This window comes from Narcine bancroftii, chromosome 4, assembly GCF_036971445.1.
Source record: "Narcine bancroftii isolate sNarBan1 chromosome 4, sNarBan1.hap1, whole genome shotgun sequence".
Taxonomy (NCBI): domain Eukaryota; kingdom Metazoa; phylum Chordata; class Chondrichthyes; order Torpediniformes; family Narcinidae; genus Narcine; species Narcine bancroftii.
Genome location: NC_091472.1, coordinates 305,012,105 through 305,030,845, shown reverse-complemented (window position 1 = coordinate 305,030,845; position 18,741 = coordinate 305,012,105). Strand labels below are relative to the sequence as shown.

Genomic DNA, 18,741 nt, shown 5'->3' with positions numbered 1-18,741 from the left:
TCGACCAGCAATTTTGATTCCCACTTATTTATAAATTCTTCTGCTTTCTTTTCTCCTATTTTATTCAGTTCTATATTAACATATGCTGATTTTTTAAAATTTCAAAAAACGAAGTGAGAAATCTCATCTGTGCCGCTTGAAAATAATTTCTAAAATTAGGAAGCTGCAATTCATATTTCCACATTAACTTCTCTATAGAAACTCTTGCCATTTTACCTTTCCAAAGAAATTTTTTTACTTGTTTTTTAATCTTGAAAAAAATTTTGAGGTATTAAAATTGGTAACTTCTGAAAAAGAAATATATTCATCTTTATACAATTCACCCTTCTAACTAGAGTTATGGTTAATTTATCTATTTTTTCAAATTATATATAAAATTCTTCAAATTACTATCGATACTTATTCCTAAATATTTAATGCCTTATTTTGGCCATTTCAACTGCGTATCCCTCTGACATTGAATATAATTACCTACTGTCAATGGCATAATTTCACTTTTATCCCAATTTATTTTATAACCTGAAACTTTTTCATATTCTTCCAATAGGGCATATGATCTTGGTAAACATGACTCAGAGTCAGTCAACTATATTTATCTGCAAATAAACTAATTTTATGTTCTTCTTGGCCCACCCTAAAGCCCTTTAATTTGTAAATCAAAGCAAATTACCTGGGCAAGTGGTTCTATAGCTAAAATAAATAAGGTTGGCACTAAGGGACAACCATGTTTGCTTGAACATATTAATTTAATGGCAGAGACACATCCATTTGTTGTTACTTTAGCTTTAGGGCTATTATATAATGCTCTAATCCAATTTTTAAAATTCAATCCAAATCCAAACTTTTCTAAAACCTTAAACAAAAAATCCCACTCTAATCTATCAAAAACCTTTTCTGCATCTAAAGCCACTGCAACACTCAAATCACTAAGTAATCTAACTACGTTTTCCAAAGATTGTCTTCTTTTTAACAAACCTTGTCTGATCTATATTAATTAATATAGGTAGCAAGTTATTCAGTCTATTTGCCATAATTTTGCTACTATTTTATAATTCACATTTAATAATAAAATTAGTATATTGGATGAAGGTTTTAGAGGGTCTCTGTCTTTTTTATGAATCCAGTAATTATTGCCGTCAAGAATAATTCTGGAAGAGTATAAGTTTGTGAAGCCTGGTCTCATGCTTGCCTAAATATAGGAATTGGTAAATACTTAAATTTTCTATAAAATGCAGATGGAAAACCATCCTCTCTTGGAGATTTATTACTTTGTAATGAGCTCATTGCTTCTCTTACTTCTGCCTCAGTAAACAAAGCATTAAGTTCAATGTAACTGATTCATTCTTCATTCTCCTCCACTTGTTGGCTTCTTTCAAAATGGTTAATATTCTGATACCAAATTACAAGATAATTTTGCTTGGGTTAATGTCAATAAAGCATTTCAATAGAAAATAGAAGTCATAAGATGCCGGAATACACAGACAGGAGTTGAGGGATCTCTATAGAGATGCCAACTAAATGTCATGGCAATCATGATGGTCCCATGAAAACTGGAACTAAAAACAATCACTAAAGTGCTTATCTTCCTGTCAGATGATCTTCTGAGATCAAGATGACTTACTTCTGCTCCAGTTTAGTGGCTTATGACGTAACAGGTGAGAGCAATGTGGATCAGCAGATCAAGCCAGAGGTGGGGAAGGAAGTGCTAGAAGCTGATGTGCTTCTGTCATTTTACACTGAGCTTCTTTATTCTTTAGTTATCAGTATCATCCCACAATCTCCTTTTGAGCAGATTCCCAGAAGATGGATATTACACTTCTTCAAAGAAGATTTGAACATACACTTGAATGTTTTCCTCCATCCACCCAATTGTCTCTGACCAGACAGAGCACAGAAGAGACTATCTATTTTGGGAATCTGCAATCAGGCACAAAGTTCTGTACCTTGTCAAAGATATTGGCCTGATAGAGAAAAAAAAACCTGATTTTGTCCTGAACTATGCTATGTTATGTTCCATGATCATGTGGAAACATCATTGACGGAATCTCCAGTGCTTTGAGGTATCTGCTGTAAATAAACTATCAAGAGGCTTAGAGGGGGCAAGGACCAGTAGTGTGCAGTAGACCACATGTTTTATGCCAAATTTGAGGTTCCAAAAAAATAAACATGCTTTTCCTCCAATGGCCAGAGGCTGTGCTGGTGCACCAAAGATGATGCTGAAAACCACTGCTTAAGACACTTTTAACTTTTCTAACAGAAAGCACCAAGATTGGTATGATGAGAATAGCAGATCTAGGAGCTAATTAACCACAAGTCAAGGCCATTCCTGCATTGGAAATTCATCATTCCTCAAGAAAAGATAAGCAACTCAATCTTCAGATGCCTAAAATTAAATGGAAAACCCGAGGAGAAAACAAAAGATAGGTAGAAAGTATGCAGGAGGTCAAGCAACTCACTGACAAATGGGGATTCTTCACCACCGTCAAGACCGCTGATGGGTGAAACATCAGGGATCAAACTACTGAGACTCAGAAACATAAGTGAGCACTGATAAACAGTTTGAGACTGCAAGAGAAAACACTACAACTCTGTCCTTGACATGAGCACTTTTGACTTAATCCCACAGTAATCCTTTGAGTCCAGCCTTAGAACCACGTCTTACCAACAAGAAGTTTAAAAAGTTGCATGCCAACTAAAGGAAAACAAGATCTTGTAAGCATATGGCATCTCTGCTAAAGATGTAAAACTTGGAGGTGGTAAATCTGCATCCACATTTTTCACATCTGGAAAGAGAAAGATATGGCAGTTGGGCTTCAGCGACACCATAATCATGACTACTGAGAAGTACAAATCTACCTGTAGCATTTAGAGATGAATCTCTCTGCCATGTGCCACAAGAAAAGCCAACAACTGGGCCCTACTGAACCACTTCACTCAGTGGCCAAAGAGCTGATCCCAAAATTGCAGTGTGGACTCCATCCAATTTCAAGTATTGTGGATCTGACCTCCACTCTGTGGCAACTCAGAAAAATAATCACAGCAGCAGAAGCCACTATTCATTACTTTTTCCAATCCCACTAAAGCCATTATCTCCATCATTTGGAATGGATTGTAGACCATCTTCTGCAATTTTGATGTCCATTATTTTATGTTTTCCTTATGTTAGCATGCAAGCCATAATAAAAATAATTCAACAGATTTAATCCTACTACAGACTTGTGCCAATTAAAAGCTTCCAAGAATGGGCAGGTGTTTGTGGTGGTGAGGGTATAGTAATAGATTTGAAGGGTTCAATGAGTAATGATCCTGGACAAGTGTTAATATTCAAATTGTGCAATTTATTAACATGTGAAATTGAACACAAATAAAAGACAGCACAACTGGTTGCAAACAAAACACTAGCATGCATGTTTAACAAAATGTTACACACATTATATTGAGAGTTAAAACAAACAATACCTGCCACCCCTCTCCCATGTACAGCCGCACCAACTAAAAAAGATTAATACTTATTTACTCAATACAATGGGCAAGACTTGAAAGTCTCACTTGGTCATGCCACAAATACCCTCCCACATTTCACTGGCATACACCTCACAGTGTCTCCTGCAGCTTGCAACCTGGAGTGGAGGTTAGGAATGGTTCTAAGAGAGGGAGAAATAGGCTATGCTAATTTTTACACTACAGTCAGCCAACAGGTTGGTCCAGGTAGGCACATGTGACTTCAGATGAGGAGGAGGACCAATTGGAAGACGGCTTTATCTGTGGATGGGTCTGGAATTGATTGGCATGGGGAACTGACAGCTTCCTGTCCGATTGGTCAGATGACCCTCCAGGTCACAAGAATATGGAAACTGACCTTTGACCTGACCATTTTCCTGTTCAACCTGTTAGATAATCTTGTGCTGCAGTGGTGCCCAATAGGATTGGCAGGTAAGTGGGCATTTGTGAGGTTCTGAGCCCTTCAGCTATTTATGTTGGGTTTCTGTTGCATGGAGATAGTGCTCAATACCATATAAAATGTTCTTCCATTTTGAACGTTAATGGATCAGGGATTTCCAAGAGACAGTGGATAAGTTGTATTTTTGAATTTAACTTTAGAGGTCTTCTTTCACTTGGCTTCGCGGTGACTGACAAGTCCGATGCGGGACAGGCAGGCATGGTTGCAGGGGTTGCAAGGGAAAATTGGTTGGTTGAGGTTGGGTGTTGGGTTTTTCCTCCTTTGTCTTTTGTCAGTGAGGTGGGCTCTGCGGTCTTCTTCAAAGGAGGTTGCTGCCCGCCAAACTGTGAGGCGCCAAGATGCACGGTTTGAGGCGATATCAGCCCACTAGCGGTGGTCAATGTGGCAGGCACCAAGAGATTTCTTGTACCTCTTCTTTGGTGCACCTCTGTCTCGGTGGCTGGAGAACTCACCATAGAACACGATCTTGGGAAGGTGATGGTCCTCCATTCTGGAGACGTGACCCACCCAGCGCAGTTGGGTCTTCAGCAGCGTGGATTCGATGCTTGCGAATTCTGCCAGCTTGAGTACTTCGATGTTGGTGATGAAGTCATTCCAATGAATGTTGAGGTTGGAGCAAAGACAGCGCTGATGTAAGTGTTCTAGGAGCCGTAGGTGATGCCGGTAGAGGACCCATGATTCAGAGCCAAACAGGAGCGTGGGTATGACAACGGCTCTGTACACACTGATCTTTGTATGTTTCTTCAGTTGATTGTCTTTCCAGACTCTTTTGTGTAGTCTTCCAAAGGCGCTATTTGCCTTGGCGAGTCTGTTGTCTATCTCTTTGTCGATCCTTCCATCAGATGAAATGGTGCAGCTGAGGTAAGTAAACTGGTTGACCGTTTTGAGTTCTGTGTGCCCGATGGAGATGTGGTGGGGGGGGGGGGGGCTGGTAGTCATGGTGGGGAGCTGGCTGATGGAGGACCTCAGTTTTCTTCAGGTTGACTTCCAGGCCAAACATTTTGGCAGTTTCCGCAAAACAGGACGTCATGCGCTGGAGAGCTGGCTCTGAATGGGCAACTAAAGCGGCATCGTCTGCAAAGAGTAGTTCATGGACAAGTTGCTCTTGTGTCTTGGTGTGGGCTTGCAGGCACCTTAGATTGAAGAGACTGCCATCCGTGCAGTACCGGATGTAAACAGCGTCTTCATTGTTGAGGTCTATCATGGCTTGTTTCAGCATCATGCTGAAGAAGATAGTAAAGAGGGTTGGTGCGAGGACGCAGCCTTGCTTCACGCCGTTGTCAATGGAGAAGGTTTCGGAGTGCTAATTTCTGTATCTGACCCAACCTTGTTGGTTTTCGTGCAGTTGGATAACCATGTTGAGGAACTTCGGGGGGCATCCGAGGCGCTCTAGTATTTGCCAAAGCCCTTTCCTACTCACAGTGTCAAAGGCTTTGGTGAGGTCAACAAAGGTGATGTAGAGTCCTTTGTTTTGTTCTCTGCACTTTTCTTGGAGCTCTCTGAGGGCAAAGATCATGTCAGTAGTTCCTCTGTTTAGAGGTACAGCATAGTAAAAGGCCTTTCTGGCCCATGAGTCCTCACCACCCCATGACCAATTAACCTGCTCATCCCATACATCTTTGGAACATGGGAGAAAACTGGAGCACTTGGAACAAACCCACACAGACGTGGGGAAAATGTACAAACTCCTTACAGACTGCAGTTTTGGCTGAATGATGTACTAACAGCTTCTCATTCAATGTCACCAAAACCAAGGAGATAATTGCAGACTTTAGGAAGGGAAAACCAGAGGTGTATGGAGCATCAGAGGTGGAGATGGTGACTAAATTTAAATTGCTGGGAGTCACTATCTCGAAGGACCTTTCATGGACCCCAATATACATCATTTTTAAGAAAGCACATCAGTGCCTATACTTCCTCAAGAGTTTGCAGAGGTTTGGAATGACAAGAGAAACATGTCATGTAAAATTTGCTGACCGGCTTCATCACAGCCAGGTATGGAGGTACCAATACCTGTGAGCAGGAAGACCTGCAAAATGAAGCGGGCACATCCAGTACATCACAGGCAGAATTCTCCCCACATTGAGAAAATCTACATGAAAGACTGTAATTGGAGAGAAGCCGAAATCGTCAAAAATCAACACCACCAAGGACATGCTCTGTGCTCGCCACTGCCATCAGGAAAGAGGTGCCACAAGACTCGCACCACCAGGTTCAGGAACCCTGCCACCATCAGACACCTAAACAACAGACTCAATCAGAGACTCATCTAAGGACTCTTACTTTCCATAGTTTTTATTACTAAATATTTGTTCTGCATTTGCGCAGTCAGTTTGTTTACATTTCTTTCTTTGGTTATTTTTCTCTTTTTTGTACACATTTTTTCTGTAGATCCTGGAATCTTTTCCATAACAGTCAGACAATCTCTTCCTAAAACTTCTCAGGATGAAGTGCCTGTTTCAGGAATCTGGTGTTGGGCATGCAATTGAGGTCCCCTGCCCAACAGAGTTTAATTAGGGCCTTATTCTGGGGATCTTCATCTAGTTTCTTGATCTTTCCAGTAAATTTGATGGATTTTGCAGAAAAGTATCATGTTATTTTTTTTTCCTTGAGGGACCTGTTGTATGCATTCCATGCCCAAGACATGGTACAACACAGAAATCACTGTTGCCTAGCAGATCCTGAGTTTGTGCTTGATTTGAGGTCTTAATCTTCAACTGTCAACCAAAAGTTGTGCTGGTGCTCTGACAGCAATGTTTGTCATTGATGGCTACATTGCCAAGAGGAGTTTTCTAAGATGTGAGAAGAATGCCTTTGTTTTCTGGGTTTTGTCATGCATCTTTCCTGTTGGATGCTGGTGATGGGCAGTAGGCACAAATTGGTAAAGGTTCTATGCCTTGCAGAAATTTCCTATGAGGGTCACACACAGATGCAAGTGTGATCTGTTGATTACAGCTTGATTACTAAGGTTCAGATGAACTTGATCCTGCAGTGCAGACACTGTGGATTGAACAGACTCCCATTAGTTCTGAAGGTTAACTCCATTCACAAAGAAAGTGTGTTGAAGGTCACATACAATGGTGCAGAAAATCAAACTAAGGAATGCCTTGGAGTGACAGAGCAGCCCTGCTTATTATGTGCTTTACTTAGATTGGCTTTACTCTAGAATTAGTAGTTAGAATTATAGATTGCATGCCATATTGAACCAAAGTAAAACGATGAACAATTTCTATGAGCAGAATCAGAATTTATTGCGATGACTATGTCATGAAATTATTTCCTTTGCGGAAACATTAGAGACCAAATATTGCTAAAATTACATTTCAAAAATAAATAAATAGTAAAGGAAAATAGCAGAAAGTAAGGTAGAATTCATTGTCCAATCAGAAATCTACTGTACCACTGGTGCTTGTGTTCTGGCTCCTGTACCTTTTTCCTGATGGTAGTACTGTGAAAAGGGCTTGGCTGTTTATTTTGAATAATTTTGATGTTTTTGGATTTCAGACATTGACACTTAGGTCCAAGGTATTGTGTGGGAGTTCTTCCTGGATAGGAGTGTTTGATAGAAATTTGTAAAAATGTATTGATAAAGATGATGAGCAAAGCAGTTAAGACTTTGAGTTTTAATATTAATGGGATCAACGGACCCATAAAAAGAAAGATTTTATCTTATGTTAAGAAATTTGGAGTGGATTCTTACAAGAGACCCATTTAACTGAAAATGAACATTTGAAATTGAAAAATGATTGGATGGATCAGATAGCTTTTTCCACATTTAATTCTAAGGCTAGAGGAGTAGCGATTTTGTTTTAAGAAAAATCTACCGGTTAAAATTCAAAGTGTAATTACAGACCTGGCGGGAATATATGTAATGATAGAATGTCAAATTTATTCTGAGGCGTGGACTCTATTAAACATATATGAACCAAACACAAATGATCAGAAGTTTAAACAAGATACTTTTTTGACTTTACTAGATGTACATGAAAATGTTTTAATAGGTGGTCATTTTAATTTTTGGTTAGAATCTTTGTTCGATAAATCATCAACAACTATAGTTAAATCAAAAGCAGTTAAAACATTGTTATCTTTAACGGAAGATTTTAATTTGATTGATATGTGGAGAAGGATGCACCCTAAAGATAGATACTATTCTTTTTATTCTAACAGGGTTGATACATAATCTAGAATTTATTTTTTTTTGCTTTCAGCTCAAAATCAATCAAGAGTTCTAAATGTTGAATGTAAAACAAGGATATTATCTGATCATTTTCCATTGTTGATTGAATTGGAATTTTCTGAAAAGCAATATTCAGTGTATAGATGACGATTGAATTTTTTATTATTGAAAAGGTAAGATTTTTGGATTTTTATACACCAAGATATAGAATTGTTCTGTAACACTAATTTAAGTTCAATGGAAGATAAGTTTATTATCTGGGATACATTAAAAGCTTATTTAAGAGGACAAATTATAAGTTACACTTCCAAACTTATAAAGGAGTATTTGAAAGATATAGATAAATTAGAAAAAGAAATAACAGTATTGGAAAAAGATATTCAAAAAAATCATCGGAGAATAAGTATAGAACTTCAATTAATAAAAAATTACAGTATAATATAATGCTATCATATAGAACAGATAAAATTATATTACGGTATAAGCAGAAATACTATGAAATAGGAGACGATCACATAAAGTTTTAGCTTCCCAACTAAAAGCAGAACAATCTTCTAGAACAATTAATGCAATACAACAGAATAATAATAAAGTGACATTCAAGCCACAGAAAATAAATGATGTACTTAAGGAATTTTATGAAAAACTATATACATCTGTATGATTGCATGATGAGGAAGCCGTAGAGGACTTAGAGAATACAGAGAGTTAGGTAAGAAGTTAAGAAATAAGACTTCAAAGGTGGTGATCTCAGGATTGCTGCCAGTACCACATGCTAGAGAGGGTAGAAGCAGGAGGATATGACAGATGAATGCGAGGCTCAAGAGTTGGCGCAGGGAGCAGAGATTCAGATTTATGGATCATTGGAATTTCTTCTAGGGAAGGTCTGACCTCTACAAACAAGATGGGCTGCACCTGAACTGGAAGGGGACTAATATCCTGGCAGGCAGATTTGCTAGAGTGGTTGGGGAGGGTTTAAACTAGTTTGGTGGGGTGGGGGGTGGGAATCTGAATCTTAGTGCTGAGATTAGGGAAAGAAACCAGGATATAATGGTGGACAAAGTTAAAATTGGAAATGTCCAAAATAATGTGCAGCAAAAAAGACAAACAAAGGAAAAAAGCAAGATAATTTGGTGAACAATGGAACTACAGAGAAATCAGAGACCGATCTAAAGGGATTGTACTTCAATGCACAAAGCATTAGGAATAAGGTAAATGACCTGATTGTGCAGATGCAAATGGAAAGGTATGACATTGTGGCTTTGACCGAAACATGGCTGAATGAGGGATGTGATTGGGAACTGAATGTACAGGGTTACACCTTGTATAGGAAAGATAGGCCGGTAGGTAGAGGGGGTGGCATGGCCCTGATGGTAATCAATGCTATTGAAAGAAGAGGCATAGGGACAGAAATTGTGCAATCTTTATGGGTTGAAATAAGAAATGACAAAGATAAAAATACCTATTATCTGTAATATACAGGCCCCCAATCACCAGCCAGGACGTGGACTGTGAGATGCAGCTGGAATTAGAAGAAGAACGTCAAGATAATTATGGGAGATTTTAATATGAAAGGGGATTGGGAATGTCAGGAAGATACAGGATCTCAGGAGAAAGAGTACCACAGAGGATTGGCGGTTTTGGATTGGGTGATGTGTAATGAACCTGAGATGATTAGAGATTTAAAGGTTGTGGAGCCCTTAGGAAGTAGTGGTCACAACATAATAGAGTTCAGCTTCCAATTTGAAAGGGAAAAAAATGATATCAGGTTGTCAATATTTCAGCGGACAAAGGGAATTACAGAGAGGAACTGGCCCAAGTTAACTGGAAAATAAGCTAGATGGTGGGGGGGGGGGGGATGGGGGGGGGAACGGCAGAACAGAAATGATTGATATTTCTACAAGAAATAAAGAAAGCACAGGATAGATATATTCCAAGAAAAAGGAAAATTATGAATGGTAAAATAATGCAGATGTGGCTAAGAGAGGTTAAAGCTAAAACAAAAGCAAAAGGGAGGGTAGCAAAAATTACTGGAAAAGCAGAGGACTGAGAATTTTTTTAAAACTTGCAGCAAGAGGTAAAGAAAGTCATTAGGAAAGAAAAGAAGAACTATGAAAGGAAATGGGAAAATAACATACAAAAGGATACTAAGTTTCTTCAAATATATAAAAAGTAAAAGAGAGACAAGTATAGGTATAGGGCTGATTGAAAATGAAGCTGGAGAAATTATGGTTGGTGACAAGGAGATGACAGAGGATCTAAATGGATATTTTGCATCAGTCTTCACTATGGAGGACATTAGCAATATACCTGATATTCAAAGGTGTCCTGGAATAGAATTAAGTACAGTTAGGATTACAAGAGAGATAGTTCTTAGTAAGATGAATGGTCTAAAAGTAGATAAGTCTCCAGAACCGGATGAGGTGCACCCACCGGTTCTGAAGGAGGTGGCCTTGGAGATTGTAGAAGCATTGCAATTGATTTTCCACAAATCAATAGACTCAGACATGGTTCCCGAGGATTAGAAGGTCACAAATGTAGTTTAAGAAAGGAGAGGCAGAGAAAGAAAATTATAGGCCTATTAGTCTGACTTCGGTAGTTGGAAAGATATTGGAATAGAATCTCAAGGACGAGGTTATGGAATACTTTGATGTGCTCATGGCATGATAGGTCCAAGCCAGCATAGTTTCATGAAGGAAAGATCCTGCCTAGCCAACCTAATAGAATGTTTTGAGGAAATCTCAAGTGCAGAAGAAATCAAAAGCTTACAGAGAGACTTGGACAGCTTAGGAGAATGGGTGAAGAAATGGCAGGTGCTATATAATGTTGAAAAATGTACGGTTGTGCATTTTGGTAGAGGAAATGACTGGTCGGATTATTATTTGGTTGGGGAGAAAATTCAAACCTCAGAAGTACAAAGGGACTTGGGGGTCCTCATGCAGGATAACCTGAAAGTTGACTGCCAGGTTGGATCGGCAGTAAAAAAGGCAAATGCAATGTTGCCATTCATTTCAAAGGGGATCATGTATAACAATAAATAGGTGTTGATGAGAATCTATGGGGCATGAGCGAGACCTCATTTGGAGAACTGTGTGCAGTTTTTGGCCTCATATCTTAGAAAGAATATAACAAGGTTGGAGAGGGTACAGAGAAGGTTTGCCTGAATGATTCCAGGAATGAGAATAATAACATATGAGGAACACTATTCATTAGAATATAGAAGAATGAGAGGGGATCTCATAGAAACATTTCGAATAATGAATGAATTGTACAGAGTGGATGTAAATAAGATGCTTCCCCTATTGGGTAATTCCAGGACAAGAGGACACAGTCTTAGAATTTACAAAGTACCAATTTACAACACAGATTAAGAGAAATTTCTTTTGCCAGAGGGTAGTGGATTTATGGAATTTGTTGCCAGATGCAGCTGTGTGGACAGGATCTTTGGGAGAATTTAAAGAGGAAATTGATAGGTATCTAATTAGTCAGGGTATCAAGGGATATGGGGACAAGGCTGGAACTTGGAACTAGATGCAACAACAGTTTAGCTCAGGAAGGTTTCACGGAGCAGACTCGATGGGCCAAATGGCCTGCTTCTGTTTCTTTTTCTTGTGATCTTGTGATGACTATTTGACACAAATGGCATTACAAAAGTTATCTGAAGAAGATAAAAATGATATGGATAGTCCTTTTACTGGACAAGAGGTTTACTATGCACTTAATTGTTTACAAAACAATAAATCTCCAGGAGAAGATGGGTTTCCAGTGGAGTTTAACAAAGTATTTAAGGATTTATTGATTCCTTTATTTCTTTCTTTTCTTTGGCTTGGCTTCGTGGACGAAGATTTATGGAGGGGTATGTCCACGTCTGCTGCAGGCTCGTTGGTGATTGACAAGTCCGATGCGGGACAGGCAGGCACGGTTGCAGCGGTTGCAAGGGAAAATTGGTTGGTTGGGGTTGGGTGCTGGGTTTTTCCTCCTTTGTCTTTTGTCTTTTATTTATGAAGGTAATAGGACAGGCTTTTAAATTTCATTATTTTCTGGAAACTTTTTTCACGGCGATAATTACGGTTATTCCTAAAAAAGATAGAGGTTCATTAAAACCAGCTTCATATAGAGCTATATCATTATTAAACATTGATTATAAAATTATAGCAAAGGTATTAGCAAATAGGATTAATGATTATCTTCCTGAATTAATAAATACGGACCAGACAGATTTTGTTAAAAATAGACAAACTTCAGAAAATATAGTAGGTTATTAAGTATAATTCATTTAGCCGAGTGGGAAAAGGATTTAAATGTGATAGTAGCTTTAAATGTAGAAAAAAGCTTTTGATAGGTAGGAAAGGGACTTTTTATTTAAGGTTTAGAATAAATTTGGTTTTGGTGTGAATTTTATAAATTGGATCAAGGCATTACATAGGAATTTTAAGGCTAAAGTAATAACAAATGGACAGATGTATCAATCTTTTAGTTTAAATAGATCAAGTAGACAAGGATGTCCTCTAACACCACCCTTGTTTGCCTTAGCTATAGAATCACTTGCACAAAAGATTCGTGATGATCAACAGTTGAAAGAATTTTCAATAAATCAAAATGAACACAACATTTATTTGCTGCTGATGTATTAGTTTATTTAACTCACCCACAATTGTCATTACCAAGACTATATAATTAGTTATTAGAAAATGGGAGAATTTCAGGTTGTAAAATAAATTGCGATAAAAGAGGGCATGGCTTGGGTGGTGGGCATCCTGAGTATAGAGGCTGCTTTCTTAAGACACGGTCTCTTGTAGATGTCCTCGATGGAGTGATGACTAGGGTTTGTGATGTCGCTGGCTGAGTTAACAACTCTCTGGAGTTCTTTCCTGTTCTGGCCTTTGACACCTCCAAAACAGACACTGATGCAACCTGACAGAATGCTCTCCACATTACACCTGTAGAAATTTTCAAGTCTTTGCTGACATACCAAATCTCCTTATACTCCTCACGAAATATAGCCTTCTTCATGATTGCATCTATATGGAGGCCCCAGAGCAGATACTCAAATATGTTGACATCCAGGAATTTGAAGATCTTGACACTCTCCACCGCTGGTTTCTGATAAGGCCTGGTTTGTGTTCTCCTAATTTCTTCCTAAAGACCACAGTCAGCTCCTTGAATTTGCTAATGTTGAGTGCAAGGTTGTTGTGGTAACACCTCTCAACTAGTACATTTCCTGTGACACTGTCTGTGATTCTGGTGATGGCCATATCATCAACATTTGAATTATGGCTAGCCATACAGTCATAGGTGTAGAGTGGGTGGAGCAGTGGATTCACCTCGCATCCTTGAGATTTGTCTGTATTGATCGGCAGTGAGGAAGTGACGTTGTTTCCAATTCATACTTTCTGTGATCGTCTGATGAGAAAGTCAAGGATCCAATTGCTGAGTGGGGTGCAGAGGCCCAGGGTTTGGAGTTTGTTGACCAGCACTGTGGGATTAATGATGTTGAATGTTAATGTGTAGTCGATGAAGAATAGTCGGATGTACCTGTTGCTGTTGTCTAGGTGATGCAGAGTTGAGTGGAGAGCCAGTGATATTGCATCTGCCATTGTGACGGTAGGCAAATTTTACTTGGGTATGAGTTAAATACTGGTCATGACCAATCTCTCAAAGCATTTCATCACAGTAGATTTGAGTGCTACTGGTGATAGTCATTGATGTAGCTCACTCTGCCCTTCTTGAGCACCGAGAAGCAGGCAATTTTGAAACAGATGGAAACCTCTGACGGCAGCAATGAGAGATTGAAAATGTCTGTGAACATTCTGGCTAGTTAGTTGGCACAGATTTTCAGTACCCTGCCATGTACTCCATCAGGGCCTGATGCCTTTGTGAGGGTTCACCCTCTTGAATGATGTTCTGTCGTCAGCCTCAGAGACAGATATCACAGGGTGTCAGCTTCTGCAGGGATTCTAGTGGGTAACATTGAATTCTCCTTCTCAAAGCAAGCATAAAAGGGGTTCAGTTCATCAGGTAGTGAAGCATCGTTTCTATTTTATGGTGTTTGTTCTTGCTTTTTGGGATGTAATGGTCTCAGGATTGTGAAACATCTCCTGAGTTGTTTCTCAATCACTCTAATTGAAGGCTTCTGGGAAATTGAAAGAGTCTGCATATGGTTATCCATGCTGTGATCTACAATTTTATTTTGGAATTGTATAATGGTTACCACAGCGCTGTTACACCACCAGTGATCTGGGTTTGAATCCAGCGCTTGTCTGTAAGGAGTTTGTACATTCTCGTGTCTACATGGGTTTCCTCCAGTTTCCTCCCACATTCCAAAGACGTACAATGTTTTTTGGTCAATTTTGGTTAATTGGACACGTATTTGCACAACACAGGCTGGTGATTTGAAGGACCTGTTACAGTTTGTATCTCTAAATTATAAATGATTAAAAAAGTCATGTCAACAGTGCCTCTCAATAAACACACTATAAATAGAGGAGTATTTCTTTGCCAGTGGGAGGAGGTGGTTGAGAAGAATTTTCCAGTGACAATCAGCAAGGAGATCATTCAGGTGGTAGGTAATGTATGTTGTGGTCTGCTTGTTGCTGTTCCTACCATGCCCTTCTTCACTTCTCATTGAACCAGGATGACCACTGGATTTGATATGGTTGTGTGAAGGATACGCAGAGACATGCTCAAATATATTTTCAAGGCTGTAATGGAATCGACTATTTTAAACTCCTCTGCATACACAACTTTGAATGATCTTGTATCTACAACAAGAGTGGAAGAAAGATCTGTTGAATTTAAAGAATTACTGCAAAAATACTACTATATTGCCCTTTTTTTTTCACAGAGCATGGTGCAATGGCAGAGGAAATGACCCTTTAGTTCACCATATCTGTGCTGACCAAGATGCCAATTTAAACACATTCATCTACTGGCATATAGTTTATATCCCTCCACTCCTTGTCTGCCCATGTGCCTGTCTAAATGCCTCTTAAACATAACATCTGCTTCCACAACCTTCAGTTTGCAGCGCATTCCAGACTGCAGCACACTGTTTAAAAAAAACACTTCTAGCACATCTCCCTTAAATTCGCCCCACCCTCCACCTCACCTTAAATCTGTGCCCTCTATTATTGGACATTTTCACCCTGGGGGGACAAAAAAAGATTTTTATCGAGACTCTGACTTGCAAGGTGTAAAACTGAATTCTCCACAACTGCAAATTTACCTGGACATCGTGTGGCTGGGAGCAGTTAACATTAATTATCAGGGACTGTGGCAAAGGCCAGGGATGCTGCGGAAACAATCGCGAGAAGGTTGTTTTTTCCGGAGAATAAACGAATCTGATAACCAAACTTCACCTATTCACATTCTGCAATTCAAAAGGAAGGGAGCAAGTCAATGGTAAAACCTTTTGGAGCAGGTTTTCGGTGCAAGTAGATAGGAAAAAATATTGCGATCACTGGAAATTGCTATATTTCACAAATATATTTACATATATTATACTTGTTTCGGTCTTCATCCTAATGTGGAACAATTAAGATGATTTTTACAATGTTTTTCACAGCTTTTGTACAACCTAAGTGTTTTCCACCCTAATGATTTATGGTCACTATTTGTTAGGAAAATCAATTGCGAATTTGCCCCCTCTGAGATTAAATAAATATCAGTGTAACATTATTTACTCCACCTTTTCTCCGAGATGTATGTTTTAATTCTGATGCGTGTCAGTTTAAGAATTAATACTAATGCCTAAATTTACTTTTAAGTCTGTCCGAGAAAACTTCTGCGTTAAAATTGTCTGCACTGTACGTCCTCAATAGTTAACTGGTGAATTGAAAGGAATGTATTGCGGTAATCCGCCAGTACCGCCAACGGCTAGTCCTGCAGCAAGACTTGAACCCTCAGAGACAAAAAAAAAATGCACTCCTTACTTGCAGAAGCCTTTTGGGTATCAGCAAGGTTGAAACTCATAGCAAAAATCATGGAACATCAATACCATGGATACAAGATTTGGCGATGTGTGCGGTTCTTGGTGAAAAGTTGTTTCTCAGAATGGGAGGAGATAGCTTGTGATATCACACAAGGTCATATATTTTAATCTATATTAATGACTTTGATTTGGTGGTGAAAGCTAATATTTCTCACAGCAATATTTCAACTTGAACAATTATACTTATTTCAGTATGCGAGTAGAATGGTTGACTGTGAAGGGTTGAAGAATAAGGAGAGAGAAAAGAGCGCAAAGGATACTGTTCTAAAGGGGATCATGCAGTATGAGCCAGAGAGATTTGGGAGCATGGAGGCACAAATCATTAACCATCTCATTTCAGGTTCAGAATATGATTAATAAGTTGAAGACAATTCTGGGTTTACCAATAAAGAGGTTCTGCTGATCTGTATAAACACTGGCCTGGACTCATCGGGACCATTCTGATCGTTGTCGAAAGCATTAGAAAGGATTTTTTTAAAACGATCTCGGATTGGCTCCCAGTATGAAAGAATACAATTACACGATTAGATTTGAGATACTGGGGCTAATTTCTTTGGGGAAGATGACTCTGGGAAGATTTGATTTTAAAAGTATGTAAAATAGGAAAGGTCTGGACAGAATGAATGGAGGGATGCTTTTCCCATTGGTGGAGGGATCAAGGTTTTTGCAATGAAATAAAGCAGGAGAATTGGTGGTTACATAGGATATTTTCACGGTTGGAATCTGGAAACCACTGTGCAGATTCCATGTTGGATACATAGATGGCAGAGGGGAAAAATGGAAAGGCTATAGAGAAGGGGAGGGGGAGTAATCATAACTTTGATCTGGTGGAAGGGCGGCGCTTAATGGCCTCTCTTTGTGTTGTAACAATTCTCCGATTCGTAATTATGGTCAGTTATAATTTATTCTTTGCGGATATGATCATTTTGAAACTCCAGCTGAAGTATTTAACCTCATCACGACAAAACTAGGCAATAAAATTGTGATGAGGAATACATGAGCATCGTGTCCGTTACTAAGGGAAACTCAATAGATTTTAAGATTAAGCAGTGGAAATCAGAAATGATAGAATTCGTTCAAGTCTGCAGCAAGTGACCTGTTTTTGCGGAATATCGTGAATACTTATTTCAAATCCTGGTTAAACAAAGTTGGTCTGGTTATGTCAAAGCTACTCCAAATTCGTGCAATTCTCGTGCAAGAATAACTTAATTTGGCATGAACAATTTCATTTAAAGAACCATCTCGCTGTAATAGAATAGTCAACCACGTATAAGCGTATTGACTCGCAAATGCTGGAGTCCTGAGCAAACTTCGGGTCAGGCAGCATCCGGGGGTAGAAGCGTATCGACTGGTCTGTAATAAGCATCTTTTATATTTAATTCTATTGTTTTCATGTACTATTTACAACTCGGGCATTTTGAAATTACTTTCACCAAAGCGTTTGATTCTTCGCGAGCATATAATAGAAATATAGTTAAGACTATTATAAGTAAATAAGTTAAGTGTTCGATCCATAATAGATGAGACTGATTTAGAAATTTAAAAAGACTTATTGGAGATAATGGTTTATTATTTTAAAAATAGTTCAGAATTGGAGCATTCTTATTGATCAATACTGAACTAAAGCGCCTATTTAAAACAATAGATAAAATGCAAGCTGCGGAAAATTATATTCCTTACGATCATGAAGAACTGCAGATATAAATCAGATCACGAAACTTCACCTCTGTGCAAGGATATTGAATTGATTCCACTTCAGGCGTCCGGTGTCATCAAACATTTCCAGGTCGTGTACAGAGCTCGGTTCTATTTGGTCCCAACAACGCCCGCTGTTGCACTGACATGATTTGTTTTCCAATTTACCACACCAGATCTGTGGTTTCTTTGAGAGAAGCTGTCAATTAGTACCGAACTGGACAGTTCTGTGCCGCAGGCCCACGTTAACTAGTTACTAGATTGAGACTGACCAAACTCACTTAGGGTTCTGACACAGACAAATTCAATTATTCTGTCAGCACTGAATTTGAACCACAGTGTCAGAGGAGGTAGGTCAGTCTCCACTCAAATGCACTAACCAGTCCTCTTCTGTGCAAAATATTACATTTCCCATAGAATACACGAGGACTGAAATATGAATCGACAGTTAATGCATCCTTGGCTATTTAACTTTTGACGCGCCTTAGAAACGAAAGCTCGATTACCCTGGTAATCGGCTACCCTGGTATAGTTGGATGGTGTTATAATATTTCATTCATGACAGACTTTATAATTCAAACTAATATGTGGAACAAGTTTAATAGTTGTGGAGTCGAATAAACATAAATTCTGCGTTCCCACTTACTTGTAGATCGGTGCGCTATTGCAGTGAAATATAATTACTCCTTGTGCAGGAAGGAAAGGAAGCTCAGTGATTTAAACCCTGCGATTAAATAGCAAGGAGAATGGAATCAGTTGACTGTATTTTTGTTTTACTCCAAATAATGGAGCCGTTTTCGATTCCCCAAAGAAACAGTCTGCTCAAGAAAATATCAAAATTATTGATTGTAATATCTTCTTCGTGGTCCATTGCAATCCGCGATTAGATAAGCCGCCATTTCTTCTGCAATTTCA

The 18,741-nt window shown here is 38.8% G+C and overlaps 1 long non-coding RNA gene across 1 annotated transcript in view; it reads left to right on the top strand.

Moving 5' to 3' along the window:
* The window catches only part of LOC138760196 (uncharacterized), a 55,595-nt gene that overhangs the window by 23,242 nt on the left and 13,612 nt on the right, over positions 1 to 18,741 (top strand). Inside the window, exon 3 of the long non-coding RNA XR_011355503.1 lies at positions 8,173 to 8,314. This is a non-coding gene — a long non-coding RNA (uncharacterized lncRNA). The remainder of the gene's footprint in view (positions 1 to 8,172; positions 8,315 to 18,741) is intronic.